Below are 13,980 nucleotides of genomic sequence, written 5' to 3' on the forward strand. Positions count from 1 at the left end.
AGTCGAGCCATGCTGAAAACATCAGCAACTCTGCGTCAGAATTGCAGAAAGAGAGACATCTTGCTAGAACACGGCCCTAATTCCTCGTTCTGTTTTGTACCCAGCCAGAACCAATAAACTGTGCGCGAGCACCGGGGAGCATTTTTGTCTGCCCACACCTGTTGGGAGATGAAAAATTGCACAGGTAAGAATTTACAGGAGAACAATGATTAATTTTTGGCCTTTTTTTCCTTTTTTTTGGACATTTTAGTTGCTCAAAGCTCTTTGTTGTTGTTTTTTTTTTTTTTTTATGTCATTACAGTTGTTGCAAATCAAAGAGTCATCTAGTGAAATGCTAAAAGGTGAAAGTTGACAATTATTGTCTGTTCACCTTTTTACAGGGGGAAGGCCAAAATGAGGCCCTCTAACCCAGTGGAAGACACCCCCAGAACACACACACACACACACACACACACACACTCACTTACACCAAACAAACAAAATAAAGCAGTTGAAAAAGCCACCTGCTGCATGATTATTGTACACATGTGTTTTCAGCAACATCAACAATGGACGATCTGCACATGAGACAGTGGCCCGTTGTTCCGGTGGTCCAGCACCGGTCAGGATACATCCCACAAGCTAACCTCCAGAATAAAATGCAGAAGCTCCGGGGGTGAACACAGCAACATGCGATTCACGGAGAAAGCGCCACGCAGCTGCTCCGATGCATAAAGGGCTGCGATGAGGACAGTGTGTGGCTTACGGCCATACCACCCTGAACACGCCCGATCTCGTCTGATCTCGGAAGCTAAGCAGGGTCGGGCCTGGTTAGTACTTGGATGGGAGACCGCCTGGGAATACCAGGTGCTGTAAGCTTTTTGGCCAGCGGAGGGCGCACTACGGCACCCTTTTGCTCCAACACTTCCAGCCTACAGGTCCTTCTCAAAATATTAGTATATTGTGATAAAGTTCATTATTTTCCATAATGTCATGAAGAAAATTTAACATTCATATATTTTAGATTCATTGCACACTAACTGAAATATTTCAGGTCTTTTATTGTCTTAATACGGATGATTTTGGCATACAGCTCATGAAAACCCAAAATTTCTCACAAAATTAGCATATCATTAAAAGGGTCTCTGAACGAGCTATGAACCTAATCATCTGAATTAACGAGTTAACTCTAAACACCTGCAAAAGATTCCTGAGGCCTTTAAAACTCCCAGCCTGGTTCATCACTCAAAACCCCAATCATGGGTAAGACTGCCGACCTGACTGCTGTCCAGAAGGCCACTATTGACACCCTCAAGCAAGAGGGTAAGACACAGAAAGAAATTTCTGAACGAAAAGGCTGTTCCCAGAGTGCTGTATCAAGGCACCTCAGTGGGAAGTCTGTGGGAAGGAAAAAGTGTGGCAGAAAACGCTGCACAACGAGAAGAGGTGACCAGACTCTGAGGAAGATTGTGGAGAAGAGCCGATTCCAGACCTTGGGGGACCTGCAGAAGCAGTGGACTGAGTCTGGAGTAGAAACATCCAGAGCCACCGTGCACAGGCGTGTGCAGGAAATGGGCTACAGGTGCCGCATTCCCCAGGTCAAGCCACTTTTGAACCAGAAACAGCGGTAGAAGCGCCTGACCTGGGCTACAGAGAAGCAGCACTGGACTGTTGCTCAGTGGTCCAAAGTACTTTTTTCGGATGAAAGCAAATTCTGCATGTCATTCGGAAATCAAGGTGCCAGAGTCTGGAGGAAGACTGGGGAGAAGGAAATGCCAAAATGCCAGAAGTCCAGTGTCAAGTACCCACAGTCAGTGATGGTCTGGGGTGCCGTGTCAGCTGCTGGTGTTGGTCCACTGTGTTTTATCAAGGGCAGGGTCAATGCAGCTAGCTATCGGGAGATTTTGGAGCACTTCATGCTTCTATCTGCTTAAAAGCTTTATGGAGATGAAGATTTCATTTTTCAGCACGACCTGGCACCTGCTCACAGTGCCAAAACCACTGGTAAATGGTTTACTGACCATGGTATCACTGTGCTCAATTGGCCGGCCAACTCTCCTGACCTGAACCCCATAGAGAATCTGTGGGATATTGTGAAGAGAACATTGAGAGACTCAAGACCCAACACTCTGGATGAGCTAAAGGCTGCTATCGAAGCATCCTGGGCTTCCATAAGACCTCAGCAGTGCCACAGGCCGATTGCCTCCATGCCACGCCGCATTGAAGCAGTCATTTCTGCCAAAGGATTCCCGACCAAGTATTGAGTGCATAACTGTACATGATTTTTTGAAGGTTGACGTTTTTTGTATTAAAAACACTTTTCTTTTATTGGTCGGATGAAATATGCTAATTTTGTGAGATAGGAATTTTGGGTTTTCATGAGCTGTATGCCAAAATCATCCGTATTAAGACAATAAAAGACCTGAAATATTTCAGTTAGTGTGCAATGAATCTAAAATATATGAATGTTACATTTTCATCATGACATTATGGAAAATAATGAACTTCATCACAATATGCTAATATTTTGAGAAGGACCTGTAGTTTCACAGCATTACAAGTGCTGTCTGTCCAGCACCGAATCAAAAGCTCCTAGGACACATCTAAGTCGAGCCATGCTGAAAACATCAGCAACTCTGCGTCAGAATTGCAGAAAGAGAGACATCTTGCTAGAACACGGCCCTAATTCCTCGTTCTGTTTTGTACCCAGCCAGAACCAATAAACTGTGCGCGAGCACCGGGGAGCATTTTTGTCTGCCCACACCTGTTGGGAGATGAAAAATTGCACAGGTAAGAATTTACAGGAGAACAATGATTAATTTTTGGCCTTTTTTCCTTTTTTTTGGACATTTTAGTTGCTCAAAGCTCTTTGTTGTTGTTGTTGTTTTTTTTTTATGTCATTACAGTTGTTGCAAATCAAAGAGTCATCTAGTGAAATGCTAAAAGGTGAAAGTTGACAATTATTGTCTGTTCACCTTTTTACAGGGGGAAGGCCAAAATGAGGCCCTCTAACCCAGTGGAAGACACCCCCAGAACACACACACACACACACACACACACACACACACACACACACACACACACACACACACACACACACACACACTCACTTACACCAAACAAACAAAATAAAGCAGTTGAAAAAGCCACCTGCTGCATGATTATTGTACACATGTGTTTTCAGCAACATCAACAATGGACGATCTGCACATGAGACAGTGGCCCGTTGTTCCGGTGGTCCAGCACCGGCCAGGATACATCCCACAAGCTAACCTCCAGAATAAAATGCAGAAAATCCGGGGGTGAACACAGCAACATGCGATTCACGGAGAAAGCGCCACGCAGCTGCTCCGATGCATAAAAGGGCTGCGATGAGGATGGTGTGTGGCTTACGGCCATACCACCCTGAACACGCCCGATCTCGTCTGATCTCGGAAGCTAAGCAGGGTCGGGCCTGGTTAGTACTTGGATGGGAGACCGCCTGGGAATACCAGGTGCTGTAAGCTTTTTGGCCAGCGGAGGGCGCACTACGGCACCCTTTTGCTCCAACACTTCCAGCCTACAGGTCCTTCTCAAAATATTAGTATATTGTGATAAAGTTCATTATTTTCCATAATGTCATGAAGAAAATTTAACATTCATATATTTTAGATTCATTGCACACTAACTGAAATATTTCAGGTCTTTTATTGTCTTAATACGGATGATTTTGGCATACAGCTCATGAAAACCCAAAATTCCTATCTCACAAAATTAGCATATCATTAAAAGGGTCTCTAAACGAGCTATGAACCTAATCATCTGAATTAACGAGTTAACTCTAAACACCTGCAAAAGATTCCTGAGGCCTTTAAAACTCCCAGCCTGGTTCATCACTCAAAACCCCAATCATGGGTAAGACTGCCGACCTGACTGCTGTCCAGAAGGCCACTATTGACACCCTCAAGCAAGAGGGTAAGACACAGAAAGAAATTTCTGAACGAAAAGGCTGTTCCCAGAGTGCTGTATCAAGGCACCTCAGTGGGAAGTCTGTGGGAAGGAAAAAGTGTGGCAGAAAACGCTGCACAACGAGAAGAGGTGACCAGACTCTGAGGAAGATTGTGGAGAAGAGCCGATTCCAGACCTTGGGGGACCTGCAGAAGCAGTGGACTGAGTCTGGAGTAGAAACATCCAGAGCCACCGTGCACAGGCGTGTGCAGGAAATGGGCTACAGGTGCCGCATTCCCCAGGTCAAGCCACTTTTGAACCAGAAACAGCGGTAGAAGCGCCTGACCTGGGCTACAGAGAAGCAGCACTGGACTGTTGCTCAGTGGTCCAAAGTACTTTTTTCGGATGAAAGCAAATTCTGCATGTCATTCGGAAATCAAGGTGCCAGAGTCTGGAGGAAGACTGGGGAGAAGGAAATGCCAAAATGCCAGAAGTCCAGTGTCAAGTACCCACAGTCAGTGATGGTCTGGGGTGCCGTGTCAGCTGCTGGTGTTGGTCCACTGTGTTTTATCAAGGGCAGGGTCAATGCAGCTAGCTATCGGGAGATTTTGGAGCACTTCATGCTTCTATCTGCTTAAAAGCTTTATGGAGATGAAGATTTCATTTTTCAGCACGACCTGGCACCTGCTCACAGTGCCAAAACCACTGGTAAATGGTTTACTGACCATGGTATCACTGTGCTCAATTGGCCGGCCAACTCTCCTGACCTGAACCCCATAGAGAATCTGTGGGATATTGTGAAGAGAACATTGAGAGACTCAAGACCCAACACTCTGGATGAGCTAAAGGCTGCTATCGAAGCATCCTGGGCTTCCATAAGACCTCAGCAGTGCCACAGGCCGATTGCCTCCATGCCACGCCGCATTGAAGCAGTCATTTCTGCCAAAGGATTCCCGACCAAGTATTGAGTGCATAACTGTACATGATTTTTTGAAGGTTGACGTTTTTTGTATTAAAAACACTTTTCTTTTATTGGTCGGATGAAATATGCTAATTTTGTGAGATAGGAATTTTGGGTTTTCATGAACTGTATGCCAAAATCATCCGTATTAAGACAATAAAAGACCTGAAATATTTCAGTTAGTGTGCAATGAATCTAAAATATATGAATGTTACATTTTCATCATGACATTATGGAAAATAATGAACTTCATCACAATATGCTAATATTTTGAGAAGGACCTGTAGTTTCACAGCATTACAAGTGCTGTCTGTCCAGCACCGAATCAAAAGCTCCTAGGACACATCTAAGTCGAGCCATGCTAAAAACATCAGCAACTCTGCGTCAGAATTGCAGAAAGAGAGACATCTTGCTAGAACACGGCCCTAATTCCTCGTTCTGTTTTGTACCCAGCCAGAACCAATAAACTGTGCGCGAGCACCGGGGAGCATTTTTGTCTGCCCACACCTGTTGGGAGATGAACAATTGCACAGGTAAGAATTTACAGGAGAACAATGATTAATTTTTGGCCTTTTTTTCGGACATTTTAGTTGCTCAAAGCTCTTTGTTGTTGTTGTTGTTTTTTTTTTATGTCATTACAGTTGTTGCAAATCAAAGAGTCATCTAGTGAAATGCTAAAAGGTGAAAGCTGACAATTATTGTCTGTTCACCTTTTTACAGGGGGAAGGCCAAAATGAGGCCCTCTAACCCAGTGGAAGACACCCCCAGAACACACACACACACACACACACACACACACACACACACACACACACACACACACACACACACACACTCACTTACACCAAACAAACAAAATAAAGCAGTTGAAAAAGCCACCTGCTGCATGATTATTGTACACATGTGTTTTCAGCAACATCAACAATGGACGATCTGCACATGAGACAGTGGCCCGTTGTTCCGGTGGTCCAGCACCGGTCAGGATACATCCCACAAGCTAACCTCCAGAATAAAATGCAGAAGCTCCGGGGGTGAACACAGCATCATGCGATTCACGGAGAAAGCGCCACGCAGCTGCTCCGATGCATAAAAGGGCTGCGATGAGGATGGTGTGTGGCTTACGGCCATACCACCCTGAACACGCCCGATCTCGTCTGATCTCGGAAGCTAAGCAGGGTCGGGCCTGGTTAGTACTTGGATGGGAGACCGCCTGGGAATACCAGGTGCTGTAAGCTTTTTGGCCAGCGGAGGGCGCACTACGGCACCCTTTTGCTCCAACACTTCCAGCCTACAGGTCCTTCTCAAAATATTAGTATATTGTGATAAAGTTCATTATTTTCCATAATGTCATGAAGAAAATTTAACATTCATATATTTTAGATTCATTGCACACTAACTGAAATATTTCAGGTCTTTTATTGTCTTAATACGGATGATTTTGGCATACAGCTCATGAAAACCCAAAATTCCTATCTCACAAAATTAGCATATCATTAAAAGGGTCTCTAAACGAGCTATGAACCTAATCATCTGAATTAACGAGTTAACTCTAAACACCTGCAAAAGATTCCTGAGGCCTTTAAAACTCCCAGCCTGGTTCATCACTCAAAACCCCAATCATGGGTAAGACTGCCGACCTGACTGCTGTCCAGAAGGCCACTATTGACACCCTCAAGCAAGAGGGTAAGACACAGAAAGAAATTTCTGAACGAAAAGGCTGTTCCCAGAGTGCTGTATCAAGGCACCTCAGTGGGAAGTCTGTGGGAAGGAAAAAGTGTGGCAGAAAACGCTGCACAACGAGAAGAGGTGACCAGACTCTGAGGAAGATTGTGGAGAAGAGCCGATTCCAGACCTTGGGGGACCTGCAGAAGCAGTGGACTGAGTCTGGAGTAGAAACATCCAGAGCCACCGTGCACAGGCGTGTGCAGGAAATGGGCTACAGGTGCCGCATTCCCCAGGTCAAGCCACTTTTGAACCAGAAACAGCGGTAGAAGCGCCTGACCTGGGCTACAGAGAAGCAGCACTGGACTGTTGCTCAGTGGTCCAAAGTACTTTTTTCGGATGAAAGCAAATTCTGCATGTCATTCGGAAATCAAGGTGCCAGAGTCTGGAGGAAGACTGGGGAGAAGGAAATGCCAAAATGCCAGAAGTCCAGTGTCAAGTACCCACAGTCAGTGATGGTCTGGGGTGCCGTGTCAGCTGCTGGTGTTGGTCCACTGTGTTTTATCAAGGGCAGGGTCAATGCAGCTAGCTATCGGGAGATTTTGGAGCACTTCATGCTTCTATCTGCTTAAAAGCTTTATGGAGATGAAGATTTCATTTTTCAGCACGACCTGGCACCTGCTCACAGTGCCAAAACCACTGGTAAATGGTTTACTGACCATGGTATCACTGTGCTCAATTGGCCGGCCAACTCTCCTGACCTGAACCCCATAGAGAATCTGTGGGATATTGTGAAGAGAACATTGAGAGACTCAAGACCCAACACTCTGGATGAGCTAAAGGCTGCTATCGAAGCATCCTGGGCTTCCATAAGACCTCAGCAGTGCCACAGGCCGATTGCCTCCATGCCACGCCGCATTGAAGCAGTCATTTCTGCCAAAGGATTCCCGACCAAGTATTGAGTGCATAACTGTACATGATTTTTTGAAGGTTGACGTTTTTTGTATTAAAAACACTTTTCTTTTATTGGTCGGATGAAATATGCTAATTTTGTGAGATAGGAATTTTGGGTTTTCATGAGCTGTATGCCAAAATCATCCGTATTAAGACAATAAAAGACCTGAAATATTTCAGTTAGTGTGAAATGAAACTAAAATATATGAATGTTACATTTTCATCATGACATTATGGAAAATAATGAACTTCATCACAATATGCTAATATTTTGAGAAGGACCTGTAGTTTCACAGCATTACAAGTGCTGTCTGTCCAGCACCGAATCAAAAGCTCCTAGGACACATCTAAGTCGAGCCATGCTGAAAACATCAGCAACTCTGCGTCAGAATTGCAGAAAGAGAGACATCTTGCTAGAACACGGCCCTAATTCCTCGTTCTGTTTTGTACCCAGCCAGAACCAATAAACTGTGCGCGAGCACCGGGGAGCATTTTTGTCTGCCCACACCTGTTGGGAGATGAACAATTGCACAGGTAAGAATTTACAGGAGAACAATGATTAATTTTTGGCCTTTTTTTTCGGACATTTTAGTTGCTCAAAGCTCTTTGTTGTTGTTGTTGTTTTTTTTTTATGTCATTACAGTTGTTGCAAATCAAAGAGTCATCTAGTGAAATGCTAAAAGGTGAAAGCTGACAATTATTGTCTGTTCACCTTTTTACAGGGGGAAGGCCAAAATGAGGCCCTCTAACCCAGTGGAAGACACCCCCAGAACACACACACACACACACACACACACACACACACACACACACACACACACACACACACACACACACACACACACACTCACTTACACCAAACAAACAAAATAAAGCAGTTGAAAAAGCCACCTGCTGCATGATTATTGTACACATGTGTTTTCAGCAACATCAACAATGGACGATCTGCACATGAGACAGTGGCCCGTTGTTCCGGTGGTCCAGCACCGGTCAGGATACATCCCACAAGCTAACCTCCAGAATAAAATGCAGAAGCTCCGGGGGTGAACACAGCATCATGCGATTCACGGAGAAAGCGCCACGCAGCTGCTCCGATGCATAAAAGGGCTGCGATGAGGATGGTGTGTGGCTTACGGCCATACCACCCTGAACACGCCCGATCTCGTCTGATCTCGGAAGCTAAGCAGGGTCGGGCCTGGTTAGTACTTGGATGGGAGACCGCCTGGGAATACCAGGTGCTGTAAGCTTTTTGGCCAGCGGAGGGCGCACTACGGCACCCTTTTGCTCCAACACTTCCAGCCTACAGGTCCTTCTCAAAATATTAGTATATTGTGATAAAGTTCATTATTTTCCATAATGTCATGAAGAAAATTTAACATTCATATATTTTAGATTCATTGCACACTAACTGAAATATTTCAGGTCTTTTATTGTCTTAATACGGATGATTTTGGCATACAGCTCATGAAAACCCAAAATTTCTCACAAAATTAGCATATCATTAAAAGGGTCTCTGAACGAGCTATGAACCTAATCATCTGAATTAACGAGTTAACTCTAAACACCTGCAAAAGATTCCTGAGGCCTTTAAAACTCCCAGCCTGGTTCATCACTCAAAACCCCAATCATGGGTAAGACTGCCGACCTGACTGCTGTCCAGAAGGCCACTATTGACACCCTCAAGCAAGAGGGTAAGACACAGAAAGAAATTTCTGAACGAAAAGGCTGTTCCCAGAGTGCTGTATCAAGGCACCTCAGTGGGAAGTCTGTGGGAAGGAAAAAGTGTGGCAGAAAACGCTGCACAACGAGAAGAGGTGACCAGACTCTGAGGAAGATTGTGGAGAAGAGCCGATTCCAGACCTTGGGGGACCTGCAGAAGCAGTGGACTGAGTCTGGAGTAGAAACATCCAGAGCCACCGTGCACAGGCGTGTGCAGGAAATGGGCTACAGGTGCCGCATTCCCCAGGTCAAGCCACTTTTGAACCAGAAACAGCGGTAGAAGCGCCTGACCTGGGCTACAGAGAAGCAGCACTGGACTGTTGCTCAGTGGTCCAAAGTACTTTTTTCGGATGAAAGCAAATTCTGCATGTCATTCGGAAATCAAGGTGCCAGAGTCTGGAGGAAGACTGGGGAGAAGGAAATGCCAAAATGCCAGAAGTCCAGTGTCAAGTACCCACAGTCAGTGATGGTCTGGGGTGCCGTGTCAGCTGCTGGTGTTGGTCCACTGTGTTTTATCAAGGGCAGGGTCAATGCAGCTAGCTATCGGGAGATTTTGGAGCACTTCATGCTTCTATCTGCTTAAAAGCTTTATGGAGATGAAGATTTCATTTTTCAGCACGACCTGGCACCTGCTCACAGTGCCAAAACCACTGGTAAATGGTTTACTGACCATGGTATCACTGTGCTCAATTGGCCGGCCAACTCTCCTGACCTGAACCCCATAGAGAATCTGTGGGATATTGTGAAGAGAACATTGAGAGACTCAAGACCCAACACTCTGGATGAGCTAAAGGCTGCTATCGAAGCATCCTGGGCTTCCATAAGACCTCAGCAGTGCCACAGGCCGATTGCCTCCATGCCACGCCGCATTGAAGCAGTCATTTCTGCCAAAGGATTCCCAACCAAGTATTGAGTGCATAACTGTACATGATTTTTTGAAGGTTGACCTTTTTTGTATTAAAAACACTTTTCTTTTATTGGTCGGATGAAATATGCTAATTTTGTGAGATAGGAATTTTGGGTTTTCATGAGCTGTATGCCAAAATCATCCGTATTAAGACAATAAAAGACCTGAAATATTTCAGTTAGTGTGCAATGAATCTAAAATATATGAATGTTACATTTTCATCATGACATTATGGAAAATAATGAACTTCATCACAATATGCTAATATTTTGAGAAGGACCTGTAGTTTCACAGCATTACAAGTGCTGTCTGTCCAGCACCGAATCAAAAGCTCCTAGGACACATCTAAGTCGAGCCATGCTGAAAACATCAGCAACTCTGCGTCAGAATTGCAGAAAGAGAGACATCTTGCTAGAACACGGCCCTAATTCCTCGTTCTGTTTTGTACCCAGCCAGAACCAATAAACTGTGCGCGAGCACCGGGGAGCATTTTTGTCTGCCCACACCTGTTGGGAGATGAAAAATTGCACAGGTAAGAATTTACAGGAGAACAATGATTAATTTTTGGCCTTTCTTTCCTTTTTTTTGGACATTTTAGTTGCTCAAAGCTCTTTGTTGTTGTTGTTTTTTTTTTTTATGTCATTACAGTTGTTGCAAATCAAAGAGTCATCTAGTGAAATGCTAAAAGGTGAAAGCTGACAATTATTGTCTGTTCACCTTTTTACAGGGGGAAGGCCAAAATGAGGCCCTCTAACCCAGTGGAAGACACCCCCAGAACACACACACACACACACACACACACACACACACACACACACACACACACACACACACACACACACACTCACTTACACCAAACAAACAAAATAAAGCAGTTGAAAAGCCACCTGCTGCATGATTATCGTACACGTGTGTTTTCAGCAACATCAACAATGGACGATCTGCACATGAGACAGTGGCCCGTTGTTCCGGTGGTCCAGCACCGGTCAGGATACATCCCACAAGCTAACCTCCAGAATAAAATGCAGAAGCTCCGGGGGTGAACACAGCAACATGCGATTCACGGAGAAAGCGCAACGCAGCTGCTCCGATGCATAAAAGGGCTGCGATGAGGATGGTGTGTGGCTTACGGCCATACCACCCTGAACACGCCCGATCTCGTCTGATCTCGGAAGCTAAGCAGGGTCGGGCCTGGTTAGTACTTGGATGGGAGACCGCCTGGGAATACCAGGTGCTGTAAGCTTTTTGGCCAGCGGAGGGCGCACTACGGCACCCTTTTGCTCCAACACTTCCAGCCTACAGGTCCTTCTCAAAATATTAGTATATTGTGATAAAGTTCATTATTTTCCATAATGTCATGAAGAAAATGTAACATTCATATATTTTAGATTCATTGCACACTAACTGAAATATTTCAGGTCTTTTATTGTCTTAATACGGATGATTTTGGCATACAGCTCATGAAAACCCAAAATTTCTATCTCACAAAATTAGCATATCATTAAAAGGGTCTCTGAACGAGCTATGAACCTAATCATCTGAATTAACGAGTTAACTCTAAACACCTGCAAAAGATTCCTGAGGCCTTTAAAACTCCCAGCCTGGTTCATCACTCAAAACCCCAATCATGGGTAAGACTGCCGACCTGACTGCTGTCCAGAAGGCCACTATTGACACCCTCAAGCAAGAGGGTAAGACACAGAAAGAAATTTCTGAACGAAAAGGCTGTTCCCAGAGTGCTGTATCAAGGCACCTCAGTGGGAAGTCTGTGGGAAGGAAAAAGTGTGGCAGAAAACGCTGCACAACGAGAAGAGGTGACCAGACTCTGAGGAAGATTGTGGAGAAGAGCCGATTCCAGACCTTGGGGGACCTGCAGAAGCAGTGGACTGAGTCTGGAGTAGAAACATCCAGAGCCACCGTGCACAGGCGTGTGCAGGAAATGGGCTACAGGTGCCGCATTCCCCAGGTCAAGCCACTTTTGAACCAGAAACAGCGGTAGAAGCGCCTGACCTGGGCTACAGAGAAGCAGCACTGGACTGTTGCTCAGTGGTCCAAAGTACTTTTTTCGGATGAAAGCAAATTCTGCATGTCATTCGGAAATCAAGGTGCCAGAGTCTGGAGGAAGACTGGGGAGAAGGAAATGCCAAAATGCCAGAAGTCCAGTGTCAAGTACCCACAGTCAGTGATGGTCTGGGGTGCCGTGTCAGCTGCTGGTGTTGGTCCACTGTGTTTTATCAAGGGCAGGGTCAATGCAGCTAGCTATCGGGAGATTTTGGAGCACTTCATGCTTCTATCTGCTTAAAAGCTTTATGGAGATGAAGATTTCATTTTTCAGCACGACCTGGCACCTGCTCACAGTGCCAAAACCACTGGTAAATGGTTTACTGACCATGGTATCACTGTGCTCAATTGGCCGGCCAACTCTCCTGACCTGAACCCCATAGAGAATCTGTGGGATATTGTGAAGAGAACATTGAGAGACTCAAGACCCAACACTCTGGATGAGCTAAAGGCTGCTATCGAAGCATCCTGGGCTTCCATAAGACATCAGCAGTGCCACAGGCCGATTGCCTCCATGCCACGCCGCTTTGAAGCAGTCATTTCTGCCAAAGGATTCCCGACCAAGTATTGAGTGCATAACTGTACATGATTTTTTGAAGGTTGACGTTTTTTGTATTAAAAACACTTTTCTTTTATTGGTCGGATGAAATATGCTAATTTTGTGAGATAGGAATTTTGGGTTTTCATGAGCTGTATGCCAAAATCATCCGTATTAAGACAATAAAAGACCTGAAATATTTCAGTTAGTGTGCAATGAATCTAAAATATATGAATGTTACATTTTCATCATGACATTATGGAAAATAATGAACTTCATCACAATATACTAATATTTTGAGAAGGACCTGTAGTTTCACAGCATTACAAGTGCTGTCTGTCCAGCACCGAATCAAAAGCTCCTAGGACACATCTAAGTCGAGCCATGCTGAAAACATCAGCAACTCTGCGTCAGAATTGCAGAAAGAGAGACATCTTGCTAGAACACGGCCCTAATTCCTCGTTCTGTTTTGTACCCAGCCAGAACCAATAAACTGTGCGCGAGCACCGGGGAGCATTTTTGTCTGCCCACACCTGTTGGGAGATGAAAAATTGCACAGGTAAGAATTTACAGGAGAACAATGATTAATTTTTGGCCTTTTTTTCCTTTTTTTTGGACATTTTAGTTGCTCAAAGCTCTTTGTTGTTGTTGTTGTTGTTTTTTTATGTCATTACAGTTGTTGCAAATCAAAGAGTCATCTAGTGAAATGCTAAAAGGTGAAAGTTGACAATTATTGTCTGTTCACCTTTTTACAGGGGGAAGGCCAAAATGAGGCCCTCTAACCCAGTGGAAGACACCCCCAGAACACACACACACACACACACACACACACACACACACACACACACACTCACTTACACCAAACAAACAAAATAAAGCAGTTGAAAAGCCACCTGCTGCATGATTATCGTACACGTGTGTTTTCAGCAACATCAACAATGGACGATCTGCACATGAGACAGTGGCCCGTTGTTCCTGTGGTCCAGCACCGGTCAGGATACATCCCACAAGCTAACCTCCAGAATAAAATGCAGAAGCTCCGGGGGTGAACACAGCATCATGCGATTCACGGAGAAAGCGCCACGCAGCTGCTCCGATGCATAAAAGGGCTGCGATGAGGATGGTGTGTGGCTTACGGCCATACCACCCTGAACACGCCCGATCTCGTCTGATCTCGGAAGCTAAGCAGGGTCGGGCCTGGTTAGTACTTGGATGGGAGACCGCCTGGGAATACCAGGTGCTGTAAGCTTTTTGGCCAGCGGAGGGCGCACT

General features: G+C 45.1%; 1 long non-coding RNA gene and 6 other non-coding genes across 7 annotated transcripts; all 7 read left to right on the plus strand.

The window, feature by feature from the left end:
* Positions 1-6: 6 nt before the first annotated feature.
* Positions 7-502, plus strand: LOC124879951. The gene is made up of 2 exons (XR_007041181.1): positions 7-184; positions 381-502. It is a non-coding gene; the product is annotated as an uncharacterized LOC124879951 (long non-coding RNA).
* A 237-nt stretch (positions 503-739) lies between these two features.
* Positions 740-858, plus strand: LOC124861565. The gene has a single exon (XR_007036668.1). It is a non-coding gene; the product is annotated as a 5S ribosomal RNA (ribosomal RNA).
* A 2,508-nt stretch (positions 859-3,366) lies between these two features.
* LOC124861590 lies at positions 3,367-3,485 on the plus strand. The gene has a single exon (XR_007036680.1). It is a non-coding gene; the product is annotated as a 5S ribosomal RNA (ribosomal RNA).
* Positions 3,486-5,983: 2,498 nt separating this feature from the next.
* LOC124861645 lies at positions 5,984-6,102 on the plus strand. The gene has a single exon (XR_007036701.1). It is a non-coding gene; the product is annotated as a 5S ribosomal RNA (ribosomal RNA).
* A 2,509-nt stretch (positions 6,103-8,611) lies between these two features.
* On the plus strand, positions 8,612-8,730 carry LOC124861691. Its single transcript, XR_007036717.1, has one exon. It is a non-coding gene; the product is annotated as a 5S ribosomal RNA (ribosomal RNA).
* A 2,503-nt stretch (positions 8,731-11,233) lies between these two features.
* On the plus strand, positions 11,234-11,352 carry LOC124861716. The gene has a single exon (XR_007036726.1). It is a non-coding gene; the product is annotated as a 5S ribosomal RNA (ribosomal RNA).
* A 2,486-nt stretch (positions 11,353-13,838) lies between these two features.
* Positions 13,839-13,957, plus strand: LOC124861569. Its single transcript, XR_007036669.1, has one exon. It is a non-coding gene; the product is annotated as a 5S ribosomal RNA (ribosomal RNA).
* Positions 13,958-13,980: the final 23 nt, after the last annotated feature.

Source organism: Girardinichthys multiradiatus, chromosome 2 (genome assembly GCF_021462225.1).
Source record: "Girardinichthys multiradiatus isolate DD_20200921_A chromosome 2, DD_fGirMul_XY1, whole genome shotgun sequence".
Taxonomy (NCBI): Eukaryota; Metazoa; Chordata; class Actinopteri; order Cyprinodontiformes; family Goodeidae; genus Girardinichthys; species Girardinichthys multiradiatus.